The sequence below is a fragment of the Cibotium barometz genome, chromosome 19 (assembly GCF_041138505.1).
Source record: "Cibotium barometz isolate CiBa-2024 chromosome 19, ASM4113850v1, whole genome shotgun sequence".
NCBI lineage: Eukaryota > Viridiplantae > Streptophyta > Polypodiopsida > Cyatheales > Cibotiaceae > Cibotium > Cibotium barometz.
The window spans coordinates 10,340,914-10,353,741 of NC_141064.1; positions in this window are offsets into that span (position 1 = coordinate 10,340,914).

Below are 12,828 nucleotides of genomic sequence, written 5' to 3' on the forward strand. Positions count from 1 at the left end.
TGAAAAGGTAAAAGACCACCCTAGTGTGAATGTGTAATGGGGTAACCCTAAACATAGGCTACATGGTATTCATGTGCTTCAAACTTCATTCCTCCACTTCTAGCTCACAGATGGCGGCCCTGTGCTAGAGCTCCAAGAGCTGATGATGCTGAGCCTAGATTCCTTTGGACTCTATGATGGCAATGAAGCAAGGTGCGTTGTTTTTTTAAATAAAATCTCTAGCTGTGTTTGTTTCTTAAATCTCTCGTTGCGCTGGCTGTGAGAGGCATGAAAGATGAGTTGCCTTTGTGATTTCTTTGATGGTAATAAATTTAGCTAACTAGCAATATGCGAACGCCAAAGCCGATCAATGCTTGTTGCACTGATGGAGCTATGAGAACTCTGTGATTGATGAAATAAGATGACAAGGATGATGATTCCATGCTTGAGCACTTCTACCTGCTCGATAGAGTGCTCCTTTGTGGATGAACTGAGTTGACGCTTGACGCCACTTGAGCAGTGCCTCCTTTGCTACTCTTAAGAAACGAGTGCATTGACTGTGTGTTGCAAGTTGCAGTAATGGCTCTGCTAGAGAAGTGAGCTAATGCTTGATGCTTGAGCATTTCCTCCTTTGTTGCTTTTAGAAATGAGCGCTGTTGTCGACTGTGTGGCTTGAGCACTGCCTATAGATGTCACTCGGAGCTGAATGCTAAAGTTGGTTGAGAGAGAAATACTACATTTGCTGATCTGCGATGTGTGGGTTAGCTCCCCCTCTTTACACAGTTGATTTTGCTAGTTTATTTCCTGGCTTGCAGAAATGTGTTAGGGATGTCGACGGTGATTTTGGCTACTGTACTACCTCTCCTATTGAATCTTAGTCTCAACTGTGTGGTGAAACTATGTGTGTGTTGCGTTGTTGGCAACAGAGAGTTTCTCATGGTAGGTCTTCTCTCTGCTGAGATGATAAGGGAATTACTGCTGAGATGCAAGGACCAAAAAGAATCTCCACTTTTGCACTTAAAAATGGTCAGGGTAGATCACGGCTATGGCCAAGTGCTACAAAGGGTAAATCATGTTCATAGCCATGATATTGTATAGCTATTAGTTGACACCAAATAATTGATTTATGCCTCCACTTTAGGCCTTAGCAAATATGCAGAGGTCTGCATCCTAGGATAGATTCAAAATCTATATGTTCTCATACACATCCTTGGTAGCTTGCCTTTGGGCATCATTGAAAAAGGCTGAATTAGTGACCACTGCATCCTTGATCGTTTTCTTCATTTTGATCTTCTTGACTTGGATGTAAGGGTTGCCATCCTATTGATGATTTTGTAAGGCATAAGCAGTTGGTCCGCGTAAACTTCCTTTTATTGCTGACATATAGAATGTTGTTGCATTTATTGTCCTTGTCAAGCTTCAAATACCAATGCTTTCAGAAAACTTTGAAATGGGCTAAAACTATGAAATGACTTACAGAAGTCTTGCACTGATGAGTAAATCACAACACTTGTACCATAAGAATTGTACTTGCATCATGTGTTTGTAGGTTAGGGAACCCTGCCATGTATGGTGCATAGTGGCTCACTCTAGTGGACTCGGTTCAATTCCCAACTGGGCCATACTTACAAACACAGTTGTTAGCAAGGTAACTTTTTGAATTTTTGCACTTGAAATTGTTAAGCTTGCATATTTTTGCATCAATTATTCATCAACATGCTCTTTGCATAACACTGATATCTAGATCTATAGTAGAACAACATGCTATACATTTCTTGATGAAAATGTACTAAAATGCTGTAATCTGAAATGTGTGCTCATAAATAGTGTTTTCTCAACACTTTTCTTGCTTTCTTTACTTGTAGTACACCAAGATTCACACTAATCTGTGTAGATTTGTACTATTCCAATAGATTTGTAATCTTTGTCTAACTTTAATTAAGAATCACTTAATGTTGTTGTTTTGCATCAAGATTTGATTTCAGCACACATAATAAACTTTGCATGATTTGTAAACTACTCTATTTTGCACTGTAGATATGGAACATAATAGTACTCTGCACTATAGATATGGAACATAACAATACTCTACACTGTTATGGAACATAATAGTATTCTGCACTGTAGATATGGAACAGAACAATACTCTGCACTATAGATATGGAACAGAATAATACTCTACACTGTTATGGAACATAATAGTATTCTGCACTGTAGATATGGAACAGAACAATACTCTGCACTATAATATTCAATTATGCACTGATCTTGAAACAAATCTTCACTGTTCTTTGACTTTGCACTTGAATCTTTAACTCTGTAGTACTTGAATTTGCAACAGTAACTATATTCTACATCTGTATTTTGCACAATTCTTGAAACTACACCAAGATACTTTCTTATTGCACCAAGATTCTGTACATTAACCTTCTGCTTGCAATAGGATTTTAATATTGAAGAAATCAGGGTTCTAAAGATAAAGTATGCTCCCTAAGCAAGATAATGCAAGAAATCACTCAAAATTGGTTGTGCTAAAACTTTTGTAAACCCTAATTTCAAAAATCAAGAAAATTTTAAGAAATCAAGACCAACAAGATCAAGAAAATTTCAAGAAATCAAGACCAACAAGATCAAGAACTTTAAGAAATCAAGTAGTAAAGCGGATTAGGTTTTTGAAAGCAATGATTAATATAAATTAAAAAATGATTAACACAAACTTCATTGCTAACCTTCTCAAATCAAGAAATTAGCAAATCTGAAAATTGTGTAAAAATCAATTCTAAAAATGATTAACACTAATCATGATTAAGAAAATACATTCTAAAAAATTGAATTAATAGTATTCCAAAAATATTTATCACACTAATCATGATCAAGCAAGTGCATTTTGAAAATTAGATTAAGAACAATGATTAATCTCCTAATGAAGGTATTAAGATCTAAGCCAAGAGCTCTAATACTAATGCAATGAAGGGGACCTAGGGATCACACTCATTAGCATGGGGTACACACGTCCCACTCATCATAGGGAGTAGCACCTATTGCACTTATAATGGAGTACACACATAGCTTCTCACGAGAGAGAGCTCACCAATGGAAGCTTGCTCTAGGCAAGCAGATAACCAAATGGTTAATATGTCAAAAGGTATCAAAAGGGCAAAATATCCTATTGAAATGAGTGTTGCTAGAGTGCCAATTCACCTAGTCAAGTTATCCCACATGAGCTATCATAGCTTTGTTATACTCTCCTCATATTAAAGGGGGCCATTTTAAGCAATGAAAATAGGCAAGTTCTCAAGTCTCTTTATGAATACAAGTCTTAATCTTATAACCTAATTGTGCTTGAGTCTAAAGTTTAATCAGCTTAGTTTATTCATCATAATTATCATTAGATATCAGCTACCCTATCTTAACTTAATACTAATCATATGTTAATTAGTGTAGGATTAGGTATTTCTTATCATCACCACCTCCATGGGAGCTTGGACCCACAAGCTTCAACGTGGTATCAGAGCCAAGTTCTTGCTCCCTATGGCTTAGCATTCATCTCCCACTTGCACTAATCTTAGGTTGTTAGTCATTTGCACCCAGTTAATATCAACCTTATCCTCCTTCCTTCTTTGTGGCCTAAATACAAATCTTGTGCAAAATGGTTGGGTATATTGGCTACAATGAGTGAAAAACCAATAGCTTATTTTTTTTCATAATTCACTAATTTTGGAGCTGGTTTTTTCTACTCAAACCTTCATATCTCATCAAGCCTAAGAAGCCTATGCAAAAAGCCCCCATCAAATCTTTCTTCCACAAGCTTAATTGAAGGCTTCAAGTTTTAGCCTTGTTAATCACTATGATTTAGCACTTGAGTACAAGTCTTAATCTTGTAACCTGATTGTGCTTGAGTCTAAAGCTTAATTAGCTTAGCTCATTCATCATGATTGTCATTAGGTATCTACGCTAGCTTAGCTTAATACTAATTACATGTTAATTAGTATAGGATTATATCTTTCTTATCCTACACTAATTACATGTTAATTAGTGTAGGATTATATCTTTCTTATCATGACCATCTCCATGGGAGCTTGGATCCACAAGCTTCAACATATCCTAGGCCAAGTGCCTTTTATATTCCCAAGGCCCCCATATGCCCCCATATGCCCTACACAACAAATTTCCCTAAGCCCCATGTTCCTAGGCCCATTCCCCATATGTATGTGCTCACTAAAATCCCTTCATTACATATTTAAGCATATGTATATACGCATGTGCATCCCCTCTACGTATATGCTTGCACGTGCTCCACTACTCCCCTGCACACACTCTTTTGATGAAAAGAATATACATTTCCCCCTTAATTTTGTCCCTTAACCGCCTCTAATTTTTCCTAAACCCCCCCATATTTGTACACCTTCTACATATTTTGACTTTTATACACCCTCCTACCCCTAACTTTTCAACCCCATCTATTTTACCTACTACCCTCCTACACCTTCTAGATATTCTAACTTTTCTACACCCTCCTACACCTTCTAGATATTCTAACTTTTCTACACCCTCCTACCCCCTAACTCTTTCAACTCCCTCTATTTTACCTACTACCCCCATACTCCCCCCCCCCAAAAAAATAAAATCTATCCCCCTTTTTTCTTTTTTCTGTTATTTAGTAATTATTAAAAATCCCTAGTCTTTTTTAAAGAAAAAAAATCTATCCCCCTACTTTCTTTTTTCTTTTATTTAGTAATTATTAAAAACCCCTAAAGTCCTTTTTAAAGAGAAAAAAATGCATGGCCAGGTGGTCAGGCCCTAAGTGGGGGTTCCATGGCCACATGGTCACATAGGTCACATAGGTCACATAGGCCCATGGCTACGTGGCCACATGGCCAGGACCTAAATGACGGTCCATGGCTATGGCCATATGCAAAGGGCCAACTGTGGGGCCTATGCCCTTGGTGTAGACAAACTAGAATGACGGTCCATGGCTATGGCCATATGCAAAGGGCCAACTGTGGGGCCTATGCCCTTGGTGTAGACAAACTAGAATGACAGTGACACAAATCCCTCTACCCCTACATCCCTTGTCCATCATAGGTGCCACCCTTAGCCCTCTACAACACTGTATGTCTGCCTCTCCCTAGCTCGTGTGCACCTCAACACCTCATCACCTCGCCTGTCTCTCTGTGTTACGTACCTAGAGCCTCATCCTTTGGTGCTCCTCTTGTGATGTAGCCATTGTTACCTTTGTTGCCTCATCATGGTACCAGACCTAGAGCCTCCTTCCTTGGTGCTCCTCTCATGATGTACCCACTATTACCTTTGCCCCATCATTGCCCTCCGCATAGATCTTTTGGCTCATATCCCTTAGCATGCCATCGTGGTTCATCACCCCATGTCATGCACCCTACCGCTATAGGCAAACCCACGCCCATGCTGCCAACATCACATATGCAAAGAGAGAGAGAGAGAGAGAGAGAGAGAGAGAGAGAGAGAGAGAGAGAGAGAGAGAGAGAGAGAGAGAGAGAGAGAGAGAGAGAGAGAGAGAGAGAGAGAGAGAGAGAGAGCCAACCCCATTTAGAGGTTAACTTAGCATCTCTCCATTACATATGAGAGATAGCACAATAAGTGTCATGAAACGACACTATAAATGTTTTAATTATGAGACTGGCTGGCAATGCCCAAACTATGTATCTTGTAATCATTTCGTTCATCTTTTTTGAACTTTTAGGCGTCCAAGTGTGAATAAGGGCCAGTTGTATAAATAACAAATTCTCATAATGTGACAATCCCCCTTTGTTCCAATTTAATTTAGTCTTATCACCTTGCACTCTTGTGTCTATGGTGTGAGAGAGAGGGTTGAGAGAAGAGAGAGCTTCATTCTTCGTGCATGTTCCTCTTATGCTTATGTTCATGAGTGTGAGAATAGGTAGGTGAGAGTGTTCTTATATGATGAGAGGCAACCTCATGGTGGCAGATTGGGGAAGGAGGTTAAAGGAGTGGAGCTAGCTACCACTAACATAGCTTGGAGTCTTCAGAGATACGAGCTTGGGTGCCATAGCCTATATGTTCCTCTTATGCTTGTGTTCATGAGTGTGAGAGTAGAGAGGCGTGAGTGTCCTTGTATGAGGAGAGGAAACCTCATGGTGATAGCTTGAGAAAGGAGGCAAAGGATTGGAGCTAGCTACCACTAGCATAGCTTGGATTCTTTAGAGATACGAGCTTGGATGCATCCAAGTTCCCCATGAAGTGTTAAGGTATACATTATCCATTGGGGGAGGGGTAGTATAGCTTGTAACATTTTTGGCACCACTGCTGGGGGAGCTACCGGTCTCTTTCTACTCTATTTTCACTCCCTCTCATCTTCTTACAAGTCCCTTTTCCATTAATATGGCTCTTGAAGCTATGTGATTGGTTGAGAAGAGGATAAGTTGTGGATAAGGTTGTTGACAAGGAAGAAAAAAGGGAAAAAGAAGGGTTGTTTTTAATTGTTTTAGTATTTGAAATGGTTGTTTACATTGTTTAAGAGTCAGAAAAGCAAAGAATTTGCATTAATACTTGCATGGTGGGAACTTCATAATCACGTCGTGATTATGTAGGAAACACTCATTTTTTCACTTTTTGAAAATATTGAAAAATAAAAGAGCCATTGATCCTATTGCTTGCCAATCACTTTAACATTCATGTTGCCAAGGAACAATCTCAAAATTCTCAATCGGAGAAATTAATATGTGCACCCCCAAACTAGTGATTTTTGGTCGAAACCTGCGGAATCACATCGTCATGATTCTGCAGTCCATAAAATCATGCCTGTTGTTTTTGATCACGCTTTGATTCTCTGATAATTCGAGTTGTCCCACCAACCTTGAGATAATGTGCCTTATCTCTGTTGACAGATTTCATCTTATCTTATACAATCGTGAGATCATGGATTAGAATCCGTGATTGTTAATCAACGACCATGATTGGCACATCATAAATCATGCCTTCAAATCATGCTGTGATTAGTAATCACAATGTGATTGCCATATCACCAATCACGGTGACATCACTTAACAATTTGATAAATGAGACATCTCAAACAACTATTAGGGGCCTGAAGGAACTCATATATCAGCCAAGGGACCATGCTCGATGTCCAAGAATCCACCAAGGATGGGTGCCCTCAAACCTATTTGAAGGATACTATGAGAGTAACACCATCATATGGGTGCTTAAGACTATAAAATTAAATCATGTTTCATCAAAACAGGGTACTCAAAAGAATGCTATGGTGTGGAGACGAAAGCAAAAATAGCATAACCACGTGGACAATACTACTTTCCCATCACTCTCTTTGGAGGCAGGAAAAACCCACCCTCTTTAGAGCAATTTCTTGATATTTTAGAGATGTCTCCACAGATCATCTACATGAACGCACTCTTTGAACCAATAGTTTAGTATAGTTCCAGAAGCTCAATGGGGCAGACACAAGAACCTACTCTCCTAAGAATAGTTCTAGAAGCTCAATGGGGCAGACACAAGAACCTACTCTCCTAAGAATGGAGGTAGCCCTCAGGTAGCCACAAGAACTTGTTACTCACATGATGGTAAAACAAATACGAGGAAGCCACAAGAACCACTATCTACACAACAGTAGAATGCCACAAGAACCTCCCACAAACACAATCTAATGAATCATCAGAAGGAGTGCAAAGGGAAAAAACAACATCAATCACCAAATGGTTGCTACCACAAAGAGGGATCAGCATAAAGGTCTAGATTGGACTTGACATGGGTGTCCAACTCCTAACAATGAAATACTTCAAGGATTAAATGACAAAGAATAGACTACAATCCAAAGAATTTCCACCACCATGATTCTTCCACAATCACTGACCAATATTCTTCAACAGCCTATTATCCTTGAATACTACAATCATAGGAAGCATCTGCTCAGTGAGAGTACACTTTTACTCACCCCACTAGTGGAAACCTTATCATTGGTACCTTCTAGGTACATTTTTGGATGGGGTGGGATCATATGGGTGTTGGATATCCACATAGCGCTTCATAAAGTAAGGGCACCCCCCAGATGAAAAACACATGGGTCAATGTAACATTGCCTTTGGTCATATTCGAGGTCATATTATACGAAATACAATTCTGTTTCCTCAATCTTAGATTCTCTCAAAACTAGCATGACAAGAGGACTCAAATTATGTGTCATCATTGAGGACCATATGGCCAATCTAAAGTGCTTAGTTACAAAGTTGATAAATTGATACAGTTTGGGCCTTAGCATGATATGCATTTCTTCGACTCTGTAATTCCCTGCAGCACTTGGTCCAAAGCTCTTGGGTTGTCTTTTGAGTAGTAATCCATTAACATCCAAGATAATAAGACTCCTCGGTGTCTGGAACCATTATTAACATGATTTTAATCAGTATGAATATGATTGAAGCTTATAATCATTGTTAAGGGACCAAAAAAGCTAATAGAAATAATTCTTAAAATTGAGTTGGTTATATTACATTAGGTAAATTAGGCTGCTTGGGATCTTCATCAAGCTTGGGATCCTCACTAGCCTTTGCATCCTCATCAGACTTAGGTTCTTCATTGTTTGCCTCCCTATTAGGTCCCGCCTCAGCCTCCTTTGCAGTCTACTTCTCGTCTGTTTTCTCTTCAGGCTTCGGCTCTGCCTCTTCAGCTTGCTCTACCTCATCAGCGCCTTGGGATGTTCAATGTTAACCTCCACATTGGACCTTGGCTCTGCCTCTATGTGCTCAGAGGACTTTGCCTCGTCCCCTATAGCCTGAAGGAGCATCTCGACGTCTGCAAGATCGGGGAATTCTGAACCAAACTTCCCTTAGAAAAACATATACCAAATGCTCCCTCCAGCATTCTGGCGTAAGACAGTCCTTTAAGAAAATAGAGTTTCTATGCAAGTTTTCAGTTGATTTTCTTTTGAATACAAGGAGTATTTCTTGAATTAGTATCCCCAAAACTTCTTGATCGAAATTTTGAATTTCATACCAGAATTCCTCGAATTCTATAACCTTGATCCACAAATCAATTCGAAGGGTCTCAAACTTAGTTTCAGATTTGGCAAGAATTTTGAGTGTATTTTTTTAGTATTGATCGTATCATGATCACTCTGTACCGCTCCACATAGTTACTATAATAATTCTGTAATGCGGTCTAAAAAAACAAAATTCACAATGTCAGACCGCAAATCTAGCTAAATCAATGCCCACTCAATGATTCTTCCACTTACCTTGGACATGAAGGGATTCATGGAGAAGAGACTCTGGAGAATATATTCTGCATGTATCATTGATCTCCATCCACATGAGTGTGAGTCTCCTTGCTTGGGCACTTGAACAGGCTTGACCTCTGATTTGTACAGTTCATTGTCTCCATATAGGGAACCAAGAACATGAAGAAGCCTTTTTATACACCTGCATGATAAATAAGCTTTCACAATAAGATACATTGCTAACTTCAAGGAGCCATAGATACTAGAGAAAGATGCTTTGAATGTTTACTTACAGGCCTAACTCAGGATGTGACCTTGGTGTAGTACTGAATTCAGAGCCCACACGATTCTCTTATCCAATTCTATAACGGTAAGGCTCCAATGGTTCCTGCAAAAACAAAAATATCTAAAACTAAGGCATCCAGGCTATCTATTAGATGTATATAACTAACAAGATAGAGGAGTAATATACCCTGATTTGTATGGAAAAATTAATACGATAACCTCCAACATGTTCAAATAAGTGAACCACTTTTGAATCTCTTGCTAGGAAGTACTCCTTCTTCGTAGCAGTGGTGCTAGCTGAGAGTTGAGAATAAACACCTCAGAGTGGCTCTCACGTGGAAGCTGGCACTTTATTAAACTGCAAAAACAAGGGTAACTCATTGAGGAAAAAGGGAAGAACTAAAGACGGAACTACCATATCATCAGAAAATGCAATTCGGATACCTATTTAAAACAGACGTATAGGATAGTATCTATGATCTGTGATGTCCTCTCCATCAAAGTTCTAACATCCACGATGTCAAGGGAGAGCTCTCGCTCACCATCTTCCATATTCATGAAGACAAAAATGCCCCTCTGCAAGCTCCTTAGTATCTCCAGGTTGATTGACTCCAACTCTTCTGTTTCTTTGATGTACTGTTCATGGAGATTCTTTGGGTTCGATTTTACTTGTTAATCCTTGTCTTTTCTTGCCTTTTGCTCTTCCTCCCATTTGGCGTCCTGTTCTTCCCTGGCTCTTGTGTTAAAATCATGTGTAATATCTACAATTTTTATTGTATCATCCTGAGGAGCTCTTGCTGGTGGAATCATGAGGATGTTTTTCATTTTTGGGTCTGTAATCTTTGCAGGGTGTAGAAGCTTCTCATACCTCCACCTAAGCCTCTTCAATGTCTCACTATCCTTGGGCATTATAGTCATCCTATGTGCATGGGCACACACAACACACAAGTCATTGAAGTACTCTACGAGAAAGTCTTCACACAGCAGCCTCCTGTAGACAGAGCAAGGCTGTCCTCTTCCAGCTTACGGATAGGCTCCAGATCTCACATATAGACCTACACACCCCTTGGAGAATGGAAGCTTGGGAACACATAACTCCACACAATTTTGCGCCTTCCTGATCTCCTTCAGAATGTAGAAGTTCTGTGAGAATCTCCTTGTTCTGGCTTGCTTTAGAATATGAATAGGTTTTCCTTTCCTTGGCTTCTTCTGAGAGAAAGTCTTTGCTGCTAATCTAGGCCCCTTACCCTGTCTCCTTGCAGTGGCCTTTGTTCTCGCCATGATCTACCACAATCAGCTTGGTAGAACGAGACATAAATCAACCTCTCTCTCTCTCTCTCTCTCTCTATATATATATATATATATATATATATCTCTTTCTCTCTCTCTATCTATGTGTGTGTATGTGTGTGTGTGTGTGTGTGTGTTTCTGTATGTCCAGTGTGATTTGGCGCGATATCAAACAAGCGTTAGACATGCAAGCGCCATATCGCGCCAAACCAAAAAATACCTGTGTGTGTGTGTGTGTTTCTGTATGTCTAGAGTGCGATTTGGTGCGATATCAAACAAGCATTAGACATGTTTAACCCATTTGCACTCTGTGTTCATAGTTAGTTCAAACCCTCTTAGGGGTGCTTTGTTCATGTCCTAAGCTACCCACATATCAAATCTTGAGTGATTTGGTGCAACAGGCACAATGCATAGAGCAAAAAACCAATCACAACATATTTTCAAGCTATTGCGCCATCCTCTATGAAGAAAAGATGCATTTTTTATCTTGGAGTCTTCAACCTCATCAAGGCCAAGAAACCCATGCGCAAAGCCCCATCAAAATCTTCCTTGATTTTCTCAATTGAGGCCTCCAAATTTGTAGCTTCCTGATCCATGTTCACAACTCTTAGTCATTAAGTAATGATTAGCAAAAATTGAGCTAAAGTGACTCCAAATTTGCAGCTTACTTATCCTTGTTCACAACTCTTAATCATAGTCAGTGATTAGCAAAAATTGAGCTGAAGTGACTTCAAAATTGAACCATTGGGGTTGTATGTAAGTCTTCTTACATCAAGTCTACTCTACCTAGTTGCATTAGTCAATTTAGGTGAAATTTTCTCGCATTTAGGCATGTTTAACCCATTTTTAGCTCATTCCTTACACTTTCTTTCACTACATTGAGCTTGGATTGCATCATTGCCATCAAAATCCAAGTCATTGCCAATCTTGTAAGAGGCATAGACATTGTCAAGAGTAGTACTCCAGTAAGATCACCTCAAAATGGTAACAAACACAAGTCATGTTGAGATATTCATTCGGGAAAGGGTTTCACACTTGGGCTACATAAATGAGGTACTTGTTAATACACAAAAGCTATGGACGATAGTTAAGGAAGAAGGAACTAATAACAAAACTGATGAGTGGGTAGAGAAAGATGAGCAAGCATTATCACTTATTGGGTTACATTCTCGTTACATTTGGGACCTAATTCTCATTCACCACATTGATCACAAGGATAATACCAAAGATGCATGGAAAGAGTTAAACTTGGTGTTTGGAGCTAAAGCAAAAAATCAAGAAATTCATCTCAAAATTGACTTCTATCGGCTAAAAACGAATTACAGTGAGTCACTAGCACAATTTGCTAGCAAGATGAAAAGCATAATGACATAACTAGATGGCATAGATGCCAAGATAAGAGATAAAGATACATTAGCCTTTCTCTTAAAAAGCATGCCAAATGAGTACAATGAATTGGTGATGACTACACTAAAAAATTGGTGCTGACTACACTAAAAAATGCATTAGTGATGACTCACTAAAAAAATTTCCATAATCAATCTTTGAAGCATGTGTCTCCTCTCTTCTTGAAGAAGAAAAAGAGCTAAAGCAAGGAAGCACAACTATGCAACATGCATTCTTCAACAAAACAACAAAGAAATGCTTTCACTGTGGAAGGATGGGACATTACCAAAGCAAATATAGAGCAATCTTCATCCCAGCTGGGTAAGGGTACTCAGAACTGTAAAGACACTAAGGACAATAACTCTCAGAGCACAGTGTGACCATTGGAAGGAGTTGGGACACAAAGAAGAGGAATGCATATTCAAGAACCAAGAAGCCAACTACATGGAGTCTTCATCAAGCAAAGAGAAGATTCTCAATGACAAACTCTTCTTAGAGCTACATCAATAAAGCTTACTACCCAAGCCTATTTCTTAGCCTACATGTTGTAAAATGGGGTCACCATATGACTAGACACCCATTTCATCTCATTTATATTGTTTCCACCACACCTTACCACCTTAAGTAGCTATGTTGGCACTAAGGGTGGGGTGATGGCATGT